This window comes from Dromiciops gliroides, chromosome 5, assembly GCF_019393635.1.
Source record: "Dromiciops gliroides isolate mDroGli1 chromosome 5, mDroGli1.pri, whole genome shotgun sequence".
NCBI lineage: Eukaryota > Metazoa > Chordata > Mammalia > Microbiotheria > Microbiotheriidae > Dromiciops > Dromiciops gliroides.
In genome coordinates this window covers 61,526,008-61,542,450 of record NC_057865.1, presented here as the reverse complement: position 1 = coordinate 61,542,450, position 16,443 = coordinate 61,526,008, and positions in this window count along the sequence as shown.

Sequence of the window (16,443 nt, the reverse complement as noted above, 5' to 3'; positions counted from 1 at the left end):
TTGAATACAAATCTAGAAATAAGCTTAGCTTCTGCCATCTGAGGATAAGCCTACTTAATTTTAGAGACTTCTTAGTGCAACTAAAAATGTTAAGGAAGAAATATTCCTGACATCTAAAGCTTTTTCCAGACCTTTGCCCCTTCTCTTAGACCTAACTCTTTTCTTTTAGGAAAGTATATTTTAAAAATGAGCCAGGCATGGTGTCAAAGTCTACACTTAATCCTACAGTTCACATAGGGAGCCATGAGAATCTTGTGAGCTGGGGAATGACATGGACAGGCCTGTGTTGTAAAAATCTCATTTTAACAGCTATGTGGAATACCAATAGGAGGTGGGAAATACTGGAAGCAGAGCAGCCAATTAGGGACTGCTGAGACCATGGGAGTGGAGAGGCCTGAATTTGGATTTTGGCTTGAAAAGACTGTTGAGAGAGCAGATGGACACTTAGCAAAGACAGTGTGTTACAGTAGAAAGAGTACTGACTTTGGAGTCTGTTATGACCTAGCACACCCCAGAAGTTCTCTGGGGTAAATCAAAGAACCTTCTCCTTGAGAAACTAAACCAAAGGACAGACACACCTAACCAGTCTCCCCTACCCCTCGAGGAGATAAGATTAGGTGTGGCTGCTGCTTTTGTGGCATGAGGGGGAGAGAGATGGCTTGAGAGATCCAAAGCTGCCCCTCACCCAACTTCCCCCAGCCACCACCAGTAGGGGATGGTCCTCCCCCAATAAGGGAACTTTCCACAGTCAGATGATCACCTCACCAAACCACTTTGCTCCTCTATAAAAGGATTTCCCTGTCTCCTGCTCAGGGGGATAGGTATCTCAGAGCCACGCCTCTGTGCCATGCCTTCTCCCCATGAGAAGTCCGAGGATTTCTCTCTTGGTTTCCTTTCCCTAGCACCTAAATAAACTCTTATTTTATTCTAATTGGATTTGTGTGCAAGAGGGTGTAATTCTTTAAAGAACAAGGCTTTTCCCCATCTCTAAAATGGGATTGAGAATCCTTACATTACCTTACCTAATTGTGAGGGAGGAGAGGGGCTTTTGCAAACCGTAAAATGTGATATAAAGAAAAGACAGAAATTTTCTTTTTTCTCTTTATAAATCTTAGCCCTGGTAAATGAGTTATTGTATACGGGCCCCCTCTAGTTTATCAGGACAAGGGAATCTGTCCCAGCCTGAGCCTATTGGATTACCCATTGAGCCCAAAGGAAATGTGTACAGTTGTGTAGGCCCTGGAGATAGAAGAATGAATGAAGCAGAGAAGAGGCAATGCTAGCTCATACTACTGTATTGTTCCTGTGAGTAAGCATAGTCTAATAAGTCTGGAACCAAAATAACAGCTTAGTTACTCATGGTGCATGTAAGGATTTCCTGCCCTTCCAGAGGATAATTCAAATGTCTACATATTTAGATCCATATCTGATCTAAAAATCTGTTCTTTCCAGTGGACACTCTACCAAAGTGTCACTTCCTCTGAATGGATCTCCCTGAAAGTTAATAAAACTAAGGTCTTTAATTGGGGCAGAGGAGTTCTAACTCAAGATACCTTCATAGCAAGTGTCAGGAGTACCCAAAGATGGGAACTAGGGGTGGGGTTTATAAGGGGTACTGGAACCTAGTGAGGGAACAGATTGCCTCTGGGAAGAGTAACTTTCCCCATAGGTTCTTTTGCGTTAGATAGTTTCTTTTGCATAATAAGCTAAAGTCCAGGAGGAAAGCTGGGGAACCTTTGAAAGGGAGAACTTGGGAGATCTACAAAATAATCAGGAGGTGAAATTGACAAAGTCTGACCAGCCCCAGGCAATTCATTGGCCTGAGAACAAAACTAGAAGTATAGTCAGTTCTCAGTCGATTGTGTTTGTATGCTGATAAGCAATACCAGGGTCTGCAAGATATGTAGGATATGTATGGATGCTGCATATCCTACTGTTACCCCATTATTCAAAGATCCCCTCACCTTATCTCGCCCCTCCCTCCCCTTTGTTTTGTAAACATACAAAAGACTAGGTTTTCTCTCACTCAAGTGGGACAGTTTTCCAGGTGATCTGTTCCCCAGCCATGTATTCTTCTAACCTAATATTTCTTTTTTTTTTTTTTTAATTTTGCAGGATTCGTGATGAGCCTCCAATACTTTGGGTGAGCTAGCCCTCCCCCCATCCCCATGTCATGGCCCTCTTCAGGAACGAAGGACAAACAATAATATATCCAACCTTTCATGACCCTTTCTTGGAAAAGATACTTGGAGTGGTTTGCCATTTCCTTCTCCTGCTCATTTTACAGATGAAGAAACTGAGGCAAACAGGGTTAAGTGACTTACCTAGGGTCACACAGCTAGTAAGTAACTGAGGCCAGATTTGAACTCATGAAAGTGAGTCTTCTTGACTACTGGCCTGGCACTCTATCCACTTTATCAGCTGGCTTCCCTGAGCCCTCCTACTTCCAGTCTGTCTGGGCTAAAAGTCTGACACTGAAATGTAAAAGAAAAGTCTTCATATACAAAATAGACATTCCCCACCCTGGAAAAGGTAGGAGACTTGAATACCTTAATTACACATGAAGAGGGGGCAGCTAGGTGGTACAGTAGATAGAACACTGGCCTTTAAATCAAGAGGACCTGAGTTAAAATCTCACCTCAGACACTTACTAGCTGTGTGACTCTGGGTAAGTCACCTAAACCCCAATTGCATTAAACATCCCGGGCCATCTCCAATCATTCTGATGTATATCTTGCCACTGGACCCACATGGCTCTGGAGGAGAGAGTGAGGCTGGTGACCTTGCACAGCCCTCTCACTTAAATCCAATTCAGTGCAAGTCATGACATCACCCCGATGTCATGGTTCTCTTCTAGAAGGAAGGACAAACAACAACATATGAAGAAGCCAGATAGTCAATGAACTTGTCTCCAGGGTCCTGGCCTCATTACTGTCCCTAGCTACTTATCTACAAAGGATTATGGGAGGGGAAAAGGATTGCATTTTTACTAACCACAGAAAGGCAACCTGGATTGGCCTACTGAGGGAAGGGGCTTTCAAGTCCCAAAGAATTACTTTAATGAGAGAGGTAAGCCTTTTTCCAGCTTCTGACAGTAAGCCACAAACAACTTTAGAGCTGAGGCTAAGACAGAGTCCAAGGAAAGAAACTTCCCTGCCCTAATATTATATGATTTAGAATATTGGTTTTTCTAGATTCATTATACATACTTTCCTTTAAAAAAAAATCTCACTGAATGCCCTCCTTTACATTAGTTTATGTAGTGAGTTCCTTCTGACAGTTTTATGCCTTGATTATGTTAGTAGCCAAAACCTCGACACTGAAGCCAAGCTGTATCCACTTTGAGGTAAATGGAAAACTTTGAAAGTTGTTCTGCATCCTGGCACCGTTCTTGGGTGCTGACTCATTTTCTTCAGCTCATGAATCTATTTTGAGGGAGATGAATTGCTGAATTAATTAAAGAGCTTTCAAGCAGAGCACTCTCTAATGACATTTTTCCTGTAGCTTTATACATATGCCCACCACCTTGCCATTTTTAACCACCCCTTTCCTGTTGGCATTCAAAATGGAAGCCTGGAGAAATTTAAAGGCATCAAATCATAGCGTGTGATTTGCAAAAGTGAGTTTTATGACTATTTCCACAGCAAACCCTTTTCAACTCTATCTTTCTTGGAGACTGTCAGATAATATGTTTGCCCTACTTTGGACATCATCCAAGTTTCTATGAAGATACCCACGTTTTCACCAGTGATGCAGGCTGTCATCTCCATGAAGACATGCATTAGCTGAACAGCTTCTGTTTCTATTCATTTTAGCAATTAATATAACTGAGCTAACTTGAATACTCACAGAAACATGAGGCAGGAAAGAAAATTTAACATTTAGCAACTGTAATTTGCTGCCTAATATTTTTCTTTTCTTTTTTGTTTTTTGTTTTTTGTGAGGCAATTAGGGTTAAGTGACTTGCCCAGGGTCACACAGCTAGTAAGTGTTAAGTGTCTGAGGCCAGATTTGAACTCAGGTACTCCTGACTCCAGGGCTGGTGCTCTATCTACTGCACCACCTAGCTGCCCCCTAATATTTTTCTAACAACCTAGCCAAATACTTTGGGCTCCTAGGGCAGGGAGTGGATGCCTACTCATTTGCACTTGAGTATGACTTGAACTCCAGATGCAACATTTTCAGCTGATTAAAAGCAGCTTGAAAGTGGAAGCCTTGCTTAAGAGAGCCTAGACATCTTTTTATTGTTCATTTTTACTAAATGTTAAAGTGATGGCTTTAAATTAGTGTTTTATCACTGAAGTGAAAAAAAAAAAAGCCCCTCAGTTTGAAGTCTTGGGACCTTGGTTCAAACTCCAGATTTGTCATTTACTTCCTGTGTGACCTTAGGCAAGTCAGTTAACCTCTTGGGTTTCCGTGATCTCATCTGCAAAATGAAAAGGTTGGAATCAATGACCTCTAAGTTGACTTCCATCTTTAAATCTAAGATCTTATGAAAAAAGACGATAAAGAAGCTACAAACAGAGAAGTGACAAGTGTTTTCCTTATAAGAACAATGATTTGGGGGAGAGCTGTACATATCTATTTTTGTCAAAACCAAAATGGAAATGTATCCATATTTAATAACTGTGTATAAATCTGTGCATGCAGTCCCTAATTTTAGGATGTTTGTGATTAGGTTTTACAGTCTTAAGACCGGGAATAAAAATATTTGTTAATTTGTATTGGCCTCTGAGGTCCTTGGATCAAAGGAATATATAAATATAAGACATTATAATTAATGTTTTACTTATAAGCCAGCAGGTTATAGTTAGGTGACTTCATTATCCTTTCTCTATGTAGAACTCATTGGGCACAGATAAAGGCAATTAGTACAAATTGACTGGACCACACGGTATATGGAGAACAGATGGTACACAGCTCAGGTATAACCAGATTGGTCCAGGTATGATCATGCCCTACCAAGCTAGTCAGGTACCCCCGATTTGAAATCTGAACAAAATGAGACAAAATTAACAAAAAGAGGTTTACTAGGTGTACAAGGGAAAGGAAATTTAGAAGAGTTATGGGATATTAATCCAGAATATAGTTCAATTCATCCAAGCAAAACTTTCCTTTGCCAGAATTGGTTAAACCACTGGTCTGTGGTTAGAAACCTCATGTTGAAGCCATTTTTAAACTTATGTAATCAGGAAGCTACATCAAAGGCTAGAACCTTAATCTAGCAAGGCAATTAAATCTAAAGGACAGCATCATTTTTTTTTAAGGAAAAACTAGCCTAATCTGAACATAGTGGGGCCTTAGGATGTTGTTCCCACCACAGGATTGGCAGGCATTAACTGAAAAGATGGGGTAATGCCAGATTGTAGAGAGCCTTAATTGTCAGGCTAAGAGGTCTAAACTCAGTAGGCAGTGGAGCTTCATTGGATGCCTTTGAATGGAGGAATGAAGTGACTACACCCATGTCCAGGGAAGATGAGTCTGACATCTGTGGGAAGAAATGACTTTAAAAGGTAAAGAGCTGTTGGGCATGTTATAGAGGGGATCCCTTTTCAATATAGCTTGGACCAGATGGCTGCTGGGATCCTTCCAACTCTCAAATCCTTTGATTCTACAGATATCTTGAGGGTTTTGTTTTTTTTTTAATAGACAGAATGTGACTAAATTGCTTCGATATAAAAAAAATTAATATATAGTTTAAATATATTGTTTAAATGGCTTAAATGTCTTGGTCATGCTGTCCTTGATTAATTTTGGCGTGTGTATCAACCAACAGATTTTGAGAAATAGTCACTGAATATGATGTTATTGAACTTTGCAAATGTTCTTGTGTATATTTAGATCAAATACTGACAAGCACATATTAATTTCTAAAACAACTGACATGTATTAATAGCTCTGAATAAATAGTTGAGTCTACTTATAATGAAGTTAAATATGCCTAATTATACTTGAGCTTTTCACTTGTGATTAGTTTATCATATCCTGGAGAAATATTATATATAAACAAAAATAGTTTTATATTAGTGATTTATTGCAAAATCAGTGTCACCAAAGGTCTAACTCAGAAGGGAAACTCCAACCCATACCACAGCTTCATTGCATCTGTTCTTTAGCACATTTTCTAAAAATCAAATGCTTGTCTGGTACCCTGATAAAAAATCAACAAATTAAACTATAAATATAAATATAAACTATAAATACATGAAAAAAATTGTCGTTCAGTCATTTTCCGTCGTGTCCAATTCTTCGTGACCCCATCTGGGGTTTTCTTGGCAAGGATACTGGAGTGGTTTGCCCTTTCCTTCTCCAGCTCATTTTACAAATGAGGAACTGAGGCAAACAGGGTGAAGTGACTTGCCCAGGGTCACACAGCTAGCAAGTATCTGAGGCCAGATTTGAAAGCAGAAAGATGAGTTTTCTTAATGTCAGGCCCGGCTCTGGATCCACTGTTTTACCCAGCTGCCCTTCACAGAAGCATACCATCCCCTAATTGCTAAGAACCTTAAAGATCATCTAGTCCAACCTCTACTTAAAGAATGAATCTCTGCTGTAGCATCCCCAACAAGTACTCAACCAGCTATGGTGTAATTGCTGAATTCTAAGGCATTGAATTTCATTTCTAGATAGCTATAATCATTACTAAGTTCTTCCTTATATTTTTTCTTTTTTTTTTTTTGTGGGGCAATTGGGGTTAAGTGACTTGCCCAGGGTCACACAGCTAGTAAGTGTTAAGTGTCTGAGACCATATGTGAACTCAGGTCCTCCTGAATCCAGGCTGAATCCAGGGCGGGTGCTCTATCCACTGTGCACCTAGCTGCCCCAGTTCTTCCTTATATTGATCTGAAATCTGCCTAATTTTCACCCACTGGTTCTTGTTCTACCTCTGTGGCCAAGCATAACAAGTCTAGTCACTCTTTCACATGACAACCCTTCAAATATTTCAGGACTGCAATTGTCTCCCCTGAGTGTTTGCTGAGTTGTTGAATTGAGTGTGTGCAGAAGTACTTACTGACCATTATTACACCAAACATACTTTTCTTCTTAAACAAATAATGCCAGTTTCCTTAGGGCCTGTACCAATGGTATCAAACTGAAATAGAAACAAGGGCCATTAATCTAGACACGAGGAGCTGTATATTGCTGGACGTATGTTGTTTTGTTTTTAAAATGTGGCATCATCTGGTTTTTATTGTATTTTAATTTATTTTGTTAAGTATTTCCCAATTACATTTTTTCTGGTTCTGCCACACTCAAGAGTGTTGCAGCCCATGGGGTGCATGCATATTGACACCTCTGGTCTCACAGCATTAGTATTCTTCAGAGGCAACAGAGGAAGCCTACATATGTGTCTGGTGTGGAGAAGGAGTCATTCATCGTATACATGCCATTGCTTATCAAAAAAACAAAAACAAAACAAAACAAAATCACAAAGGAGAAACCACATAAATAAGAAAAATTCACAAAATTCTTTTCTCACAGCTTCAGTCTTTTATATTCCTCAGTGAATCAGCACAAAGGAGAAACTCTTTAAATATGAAATTTGTAAGAAAAACTTCAGCCAAAGCCCACAACTAGTACTCTAGGTGTGAAATCCTCTAAATACCCTGCTTGACAATAAGCAATCCACAAGCATTAACTGAGTACCGACTGTGTGCCAGGTACTCTTGTTAGTTTCTGAGGTTACAAATACAAAAGTGAGATTGTCCACACTCTCATTCAGCTTACATATTTATAGCAAGCATCTACTCAGAGGTGGAAATTTCACTTTGTTTTCCATAATTGTTTTAGAAACTCCATTTTTGAAGTTTCCCTCCTGTAAACTCTTTGGAAAACATCTTGTTTTTCCCAATGCTTGAATCTTCTGCTTCCTCTAATTTCGACCGCATACATCATCTCTAGTTGGAGGGTACAGAAATTAATGTAATAATGTGATAATAGTTTTAATAATATAAGAAAACCAAGATTTCCTACTTTGGGCACTTTTTAATGTCTAGTACCGTGCTGCTTAAAAAAAAATTACTGTTACAATGAATGAAAGGAGTATTTTTGATACACACAGAAAAAGCAAGATAGTCCTTCCTTGTTCTCAAGGAGGTCACACTATATTTGGAGGAGCTTGCACAGATAAGAAAGTTCAGTAATATGTCAGTTAGCAAGGTTCAGGGCCTTTAGTTTATGTGTCAGTAATTCAAATGACAGCGCCTACTGTCTGGAAGGTATAGAGGCAATACAGAGGGTAAGGAGCTGAGGGCCTTAGGAAACAGGGCAGGGCAGATGTTAAGGTTGGATGGTCCTCCAACTCACTAGCAGAAGTTGGGTTGGTGCCTCCTTTCTCATTCAAGCAATCCGAGGAGTCAAATGGTGGAAGGGGCAAACAGGGAAAGCAAGGGGGAAAAGGAAGTCCCCTGGTGGTGGTGGTGAGTCTTCTCATAGTCCAGCCATCCCGGAGGGCTTCTACAAAAACAAGGGACTAGAGAGGGGGAAGGGGAGAAGAGAAGGGAAGTGCTTCTTGTGATGATGGCAGAGATTGTTATCCACTAAGACTCCAAGCTCTTCTTCTGTTTAATTGATACACAGTCTTCTTACATTTGTTCAGTTTGTGTATTCTCCCACAATTTTTTAAAAACCAAGTTCCATTCTATTTCTTTTTGACCATGCCTATAAATACCTGGTATTGACTTTTAATCCTTGTGTCATTTCTAAGATGCCTGTTATCCCCATGTTGTCATCTGCTAACAATGAATATACTTGCTATTCAACTATTCCATAATCTAGAACATTATTTAAAATATAAAAAACTATGGACCTAGGACTCACCCTTTCTGATACTAATTGTTATGCCCTTCCCAGGTCTAGAGATAGAGGCTCTCTAGCCAACTGTGCATACTCCCTATGGTCAAGTGATTTTTTTACTACCTCATATGGGAACGATTTATTTGCAACAATTAAAAAAAAAAAGCTATGCTTGACAAACTAGAACATAATTTCCACAATTGCATCCTCAGTTTAAACAACCTATCCCTATCGTATGAGATTATAATCCAATATAAACAGAAACAAAAACACATGATAGCTAGCAACTTGCACTTGCATGCCCTCATCTTGATCCTATGATCTCCTATATCATATATGCCTCTTCTTCCTAGGCCTGAACTGACATTCCCAGAAAAGGAAGAGTAGATATTATAGAACCGGAGATTTAGAGCCAGAAAGGAGTGGGTGAGATTTTCTGGTTCAGTTGCCTCATTTTACTTGAAGAGGAAACTGAGGCACAGAAAAGAAACATGCTTTGACTAAGTTCATGCTCTTCCCAGTGTCAGAATGAATTCTGGCTCTTGGGAAATTTGAAGGAGTTGAGAGTGGACTGAGTGTCAGAGAAGGTGACCAAAAGATGGGATCTCAGGCAGTACCATATATAAAGGGGGTTGCCTTTTAGCACCCTAAAATCACTCTGCCTGGGCATCTCAAGGCCAGCTCTGTTGACCATTTATCTCCCTCTTCCTATGTTTTCATCTCTTTCTCTTTGATGGTTTCCTTGCTTTCTACACATTTTTGTCTCCATGTATCCTTACCTTTTCCCTGAAACACACAAACATGCCTATCACATGGCATTTATTAAGTACAGCAGTGGGTCTTAATCTGGTATCTGTGATTTTTAAAAAAAAATTAAGATAACTATTTCAATATAATTGGCTTCCTTTGTAATCCTATGTATTTTGTTTTGTTTTGTTTTTATATTTTTATTTTAAAATTTATTTATTTTAATTATTTTTCCAATTACATGTAAAGATATTTTTTTGAGTTCCAGATTTTTCTCCCACCCTCTCTTCCCTCCCCCCTCCTCAGGACAACAAGCAATTTGATATAGGTTATACATTACAATCACGTTCAACATATTTTCATATTAGTCATGTTGTAAGAGAAAAATCAGAACAAAAGGGAAAAAACTCAAGAAAGTATAAACAGGGACAATAACAAAAGTGAAAATAGTATGCTTTGGTCTGCATTCAGATTTCATAGTTCTTTTTCTGGATGTGAAGAGCATTTCCCACCATAAGTCTTTTGGAATAGTCTTGGATCATTGCATTGCTGAGAAGAGTCAAGTCTATCACAGTTGATCATCAATATGTATTTTATTTTCATAGGTGTGTACATATTTGTGTATGCATGTGTATTGTATGTGTAACACTGGAAATGGACAATAAGCTGGGCCTGAAAGAGGGCTTTGGGTTAGAATGCTATTGGGAAATTGTAGGGTTCTTTTAATGACACCAAACTTCTCCCTGAAATTGAATGCAATCCAAAAAATATTCTGCTAGACACTGAAAATACATAGACAAGGGGAAAAAATGCCAGCCTTCAATAAGCTTATATTCTCCTGGAGATACGCATATAGAAATAAATAAATACCAAGTATATACCATGTTATTTCAGAGCCAGAGAAGAGCACTTACCAAAGGCCCATCCATTTAATGCTAATATTCTTCCAGTGCTGTTGGATAGCTGGGATCCATTAAATAGCACAGACTCTGAAGAAGCGAATTGACAAATCACCCAAAGAATGAACAATGGAGAGGGACAGGTAGGTCTAAACCAACCACATACAGTATCTTACAAATAAGGAATTATGTGGGAGAAGCATCATAAAGGTTTTATCAGAGGAAGGTATTATGGGGGGAAAAATAGTTTGGTCACATAGCAAGAAGAAAGGAAAGCCAGGAGATTGCCTGGTATCCACACACTGTCAAAAGACAATGGAGGGGGGCGGCTAGGTGGCGCAGTGGATAAAGAACCGGCCTTGGATTCAGGAGTACCTGAGTTCAAATCCGGCCTCAGACACTTGACTTACTAGCTGTGTGACCCTGGGCAAGTCACTTAACCCCCATTGCCCAGCAAAAAAAAAAAAAAAAAAGACAATGGAGGAGGCAGCTAGGTGGCGCAATGGATAAAGTACTGGTCCTGGATTCAGGAGGACCAGAGTTCAAATCCGGCCTCAGACACTTGACACTTACTAGCTATGTGACCCTGGGCAAGTCACTTAACCCCCATTGCCCCTCAAAAAACAAAAAAAAAAGAAAAGAAAGATAATGGAGGGCAGCTAGGTGGCGTAGTGAATAAAGCACCAGCCCTGGATTTAGGAGGACCTAAGTTCAAATCCAGCCTCAGACACTTGACACTTACTAGCTGTGTGACCCTGGGCAAGTCACTTAACCCAAATTGCCACATACACACACACACACACACACACAAAGATAATGAAACACTTCAGTGAAACCTTGGCTGTGATTTTTATTTTATTTTACTTTTTGAAAGTTTATTTTATCAATAACACTCATTGATTTTTAAAAAGATTTTAAATTTTGTTGACATATTTTGTCTGTGTATCACCTTCATTTCCAAATCTATTCCTCTTCCCTACCTTATCCAATATACCATCTCTTGTAGCAAAGGGGCGGGGGAGAAGAGTAGGTGGGCAAAAGTAATCTAAAGATCAGCTGTATCTAACAGTATATGCAATGTCCACACCCACAGTCCTCCACCTCTGCAAAGTAAAGGAATAAGTGCATCTTTCCATCTCCTTATTGGGGATGAGTACAGTTATTATAATGATGCAGCATTCATTTTGAGGTTGTATTTGTTCTTTCCATTGGACAAGTGTCACACAGGATAGGGCACCTGAAAAACAGGCTCTCTTACCTCAGGAACCTTCTGGAAAAGTCATCCCCACCCCAGCATCCCTGACAGGTGGCCATTCAGCCTCTGCTTGAAGGCCTCCAATGAAGAGAATGCACTACCCCATTCTACTTTGGGACAGCTCTAATTGTTAGGAAGGTTCCCTGAAATCAAGTCTAAATGGGTCTCTGCAGCATCCTCCCACCCACCAACACTGGGCCTGCCCATCAGGCCAAGCAGAACAGAGCTAATCTCTTTTCCACACAAGCCTTTCAAACACTATAGAGGCAACTCTCATGCCCCTCCCTAATAACACACACACACACACACACACACACACACACACACCCCTCTCAATCAGTCTTCTCTTCTCCAGGTTAAACATGAACTGGTCTCCATATGACACCAACTGGAGGATCTTCACGATCTCATGGTTGTTGTCTATCTGGAGGATCACCAGCTTATCCAAGTCCTTTCTGAATAGTGGCAGCTAGAACTGAACACAAGACCCCAGGTGGGGTTTGACCAGGACACAGTACAGAGGGACTATCACCTCCTTATTCCAGGAGATGATGGCTCCCTTCATACAGCCCAAGATCACGTGGGTCTGTCATGATCAGCAGCGTTAAAGGGAGTGCCCATGTCCTTGAGATAGATTTCAGACCCATCAAAGAAGAAACAGTTGCTATGCTGTAAGTCTTAGTAATGTAAACATTTATCATTAATTAAGATATCTCTGGATGACTTGATTCTACCTTTAAAGTCTATTCCTAGAACATTAGAGCTGAAAGAGAATTTAGAAAGTATCTAATCTAAGACTGAGGTTGAGACTTACCCAAGGTCACCCATACTAGTAATCGCTGGTGTCAGAACTAAAACACAGATAATGCGACCTCCCTAGAACAGCGCTCTCTTTTCTAGCTGGTCATGCTGCTTCCTTAAGCCTAACAGAAGGGCTCGTCTTCCTCTTTCAGCCATTAACATTCCACTAGAGCTAAGAAAATGAAAGAACGCACCACCAGGGAAAAGGAACAACCTCAAAATAGTTTGTGGAAAACAGCAACTTCTCTTTTTCTATTGGGGATTTGAATGCTTTTCTACAGAGAAGTTTCCTTTATCTCCAGCTTCTTCAAGTGAAGTCAGAGGCTCAGAAATAGCATAGTGAGTGCACCATTTACTTGGGCAGTTCTACCGCAGGGGATTAAGTCTGGAAACAGATCATGTTGTTACACATGACTCACAGAAAGATAAAAAGATGAGTCAGAGAGCCCCACTGAAAACTGGAATACCTTAGAATCAGTAGTTGGAGACTTTGAGTGATATCATTCTGCTTTTCAACCTGGAAATCATTAATGTGTGCTGATTAATTTAATGGACTATTGAGATAAGTGATTTTGATTCAGTATGTACTTGGCATAATCATATGCTTCACCGGTCATTCTTTGATGTTTGAATATACTCTTCAGAAGTATGGTTATACTTTTGACTGCTTTGAGCATCCCTGACTTGCTAAGCGGCCCCATGAAAGAAGGAAATCTTTTTCCATTGCATATGTCTAGTTTGCTATTCACACAGTCAAATGGGCCTTTTCTAAGACTTATGAATGTAGGTAAGGGCTAATATTTACATTAATACTCAGAGGACTTATTAGATTAATATGTTGACACTGGTAAATACACTTTTTTGGTGGGGCACCTTGGGGAAATGAAAACAGGGATTCTTGTTTAAAATGTTTTATTGATGGTCTTGTTGTTTTTTTAAACATCATGGTGATTTCCACATGAAAACAGTGCTTCTTGAATGCATTATGAGGTCCTTGAAATTTACCAGGGTAAATCACAACATTTACTTCCAATTCCTTCAGTATCTTTGAATACACTATTTTTTAAATCCAATAACTTTGAATATAACTAACAACAACTAACATGTTCTATTAGTAGCAGTAGGAGTAGTAGCAAAAGTAGTAGCAGTAGTAATAGTACTAGCAACAGTAGTAGTAGCAATAGTGATAGTAGCAATAGTGATAGTAGTGTTAAGGGTTAAAATTCTAGCTAGTCTGTCTAAAATATTTAATGAGTGGTCGCCAATAAATTATAAGCTTTAGCAAGAGTTAGACTTTTAAGCATTTATTAAGGAGAATAAGAATTTGATAAAGAGAGAGAGAAAGGTCTAGATTCCTATCTATTAAAGGGAGAGCGCATTTCTAGCTCCCTTCTCCGCCAGAGTCCAGAGGAAAGACCCCGAGCCTGAGCGCCAGTCTCTTCCTTCCTCCTCCCACTAGCCCGCGTCACTTCCTGAAGCCTGGTCTTGCCCTCAAAGACCTTTGCTTCATGGGCAGAACTCTTCTACAGTAAGTATCCAGCAGGTGGCGTCATTCCAATCGTTACAGTCCCCCCTGTTGTTCCTCAAGAAACAAAATGTTTCCTTGACGGAACAGTAAAAACAATATAATAACTATTGCTAACTAATAATATGTGAACAACAATATAGAAAAGGAAGAGAGGAAAGTTTTGTCCAGAGGGGCGATTTTTTTTTTGTCCTCATGAACCGACGCTTTGACATTAGTCTTGCAAAGGGAGGGCCTCTGCAGAGAATACATGTTACAGATGGTGTATATTATAACAGAAAGAGAAAAAAAAACAACAAAAACAACAAATCAAAACTGTTCATTTAAAGTCTCTGAAAGTCTTTTCTCAGATGTCCTCTAGGTGTAGTCGTGGAATGGAAGTCTTTTCAGGGGTTGATGTGTGGATGCTGGTAATTAGCCAGGAAATTTCCTACAAAATTGAGCTTAACACAACTTTAAAATAGCTTTGTCAATAATCAAATCAAACAATGAAAGTTTTCAAAAACATGTCTAAGGGAATTCAGAATCTTAGTTGTTACACATGAAACATATAATAAAACAAAAATTGAACCATTCTTTAAAATTATAATATTACTATAGTCCCCCCCCTTATGGAGGGTAATTGAGAAGACAATTGCTGCGATATTAATTATTAAAAATAATTTTTTTATCTTTGTTTCATCACTTTTTGCATCATCTGCCTAATTATCCTCATGCCATTATGAGAAATTAAAAAATCTAATATAATTGGTAACAGGTGTCAAGGCCAAATTCAACACTGTATTTATCATGACACCTGAGATAATTATGGGGGTTACCATAAAAGAACAGAGAAATGATGGGATATGAGCATTCCCACACTTGAGCAATATGTACTGCTCATACAGTATGCCAGGCTTAAAATAGGTGGATGGAATATATGTCCAAGCCACCGAACATATTGGAGGAAACTGAGTCAGACTTAATCAGATGCATGGGATTGACATGGTCCATGGCATCAGGCATATAGGAGGGAGCATAGAAGCCAGGTGTAGAAGTGAGATGGGTGGGATCAATACTTCCAGCCATCTGTACAATATTGTGGGGAAAAATAAAATAAAATATTAAACCAAGAGAATCCAACCTCAACATTTGTCAAAAGCCGTTCCCTTGGCCATACCTTGACTTCATGCATGTCTCCCCTCATGTGACAGTTCAGTGTCTGCTCTTGCATGTATTCCTCTTGTGATTGGATGGCATCTTGGCCAACTGGCATCTGATAACTCAGAATAAAGGCAATTAATGTCTTAAATGATAAGTTCCCATAATCCAAGTCTCATATGGATTTAAAAATTGAGGATAATAAATGATTGCAAAAAATGTGAATACATCTTGACTCAGAACACAATATATAATTATGCAACAATTTCAAATAATACCCCTTTTTTTGCACTTAGTATACAATTACTTTTGTGAAAAATCAGAACATATTTAAATACAAGTTAAAGTACAACAGAATATCAAAGAAAACTTTTTTCTGAAAAAAGAAAACTTTTACAAATGTTCCCCTCTTTTTTTTTTTTGGAATATGCTTATCAAAAATAATACTTCTAGAATCAATTTACACTTGCCATGGCAACCAATTTGCCAAGGAAATGCTTTAAAGAGTTTGATCAAATAATCAGTTGAGAAAAAATAACAAAAACAAACAACTCAGAATATGGGAGCACAATACTCCTAGAATTAACATTGTATTATGAAATCAAAACCATCTTGCAATGTTTCAAAATTAGAGATGAATAAATAGAAAAAAATACACATGGAACAATAAAAGACAATGAAATTCAAACTAGGGAAATCTAAATGAATATGAACTTAATATTAATAAGAGTATTATAAAATATAAACTTGATCACATGACTATAAAAAAGCTTTTACAAATATTCTCCTTGTTTTAGAAACTAAGTATAAGACACAATCTCAAAAGCATTAAAATCTCTATGAAAATAAACCCATACCATTAATTTCAAAATGTATATGTAATAGCATAGAAATCCTATGTAACCTCTGAACTGATACTATTAATAATCTGAGTGAATTTAGAACACTTTTGATTCCGATATCTAAAATCCCCAATACTCATATCAATACCTTGCTGCTTACTTCTACATTTCTGTAAAATATATACCCTTCCATGGCAAAAGAAGCGGAGTCTTGAACTATGTTGATGATTGTCATTCTTATTCAGCTTAAGTTTTTCTTCTTTAACCCCTCTATATTGTCTGTCAGTCTTTTCACCATACAAATGCTTTATAAGATTACTAATTAAAGACAAAAGCAGGTTAGCAAAATTATGAGCAAAACGAGCATATCTGGAATTTAAAGAGTTTTCTAAGATTGTCTCAAAAGCACAGCCAGGCTGGGGAAGGGCTGAGCCTGAA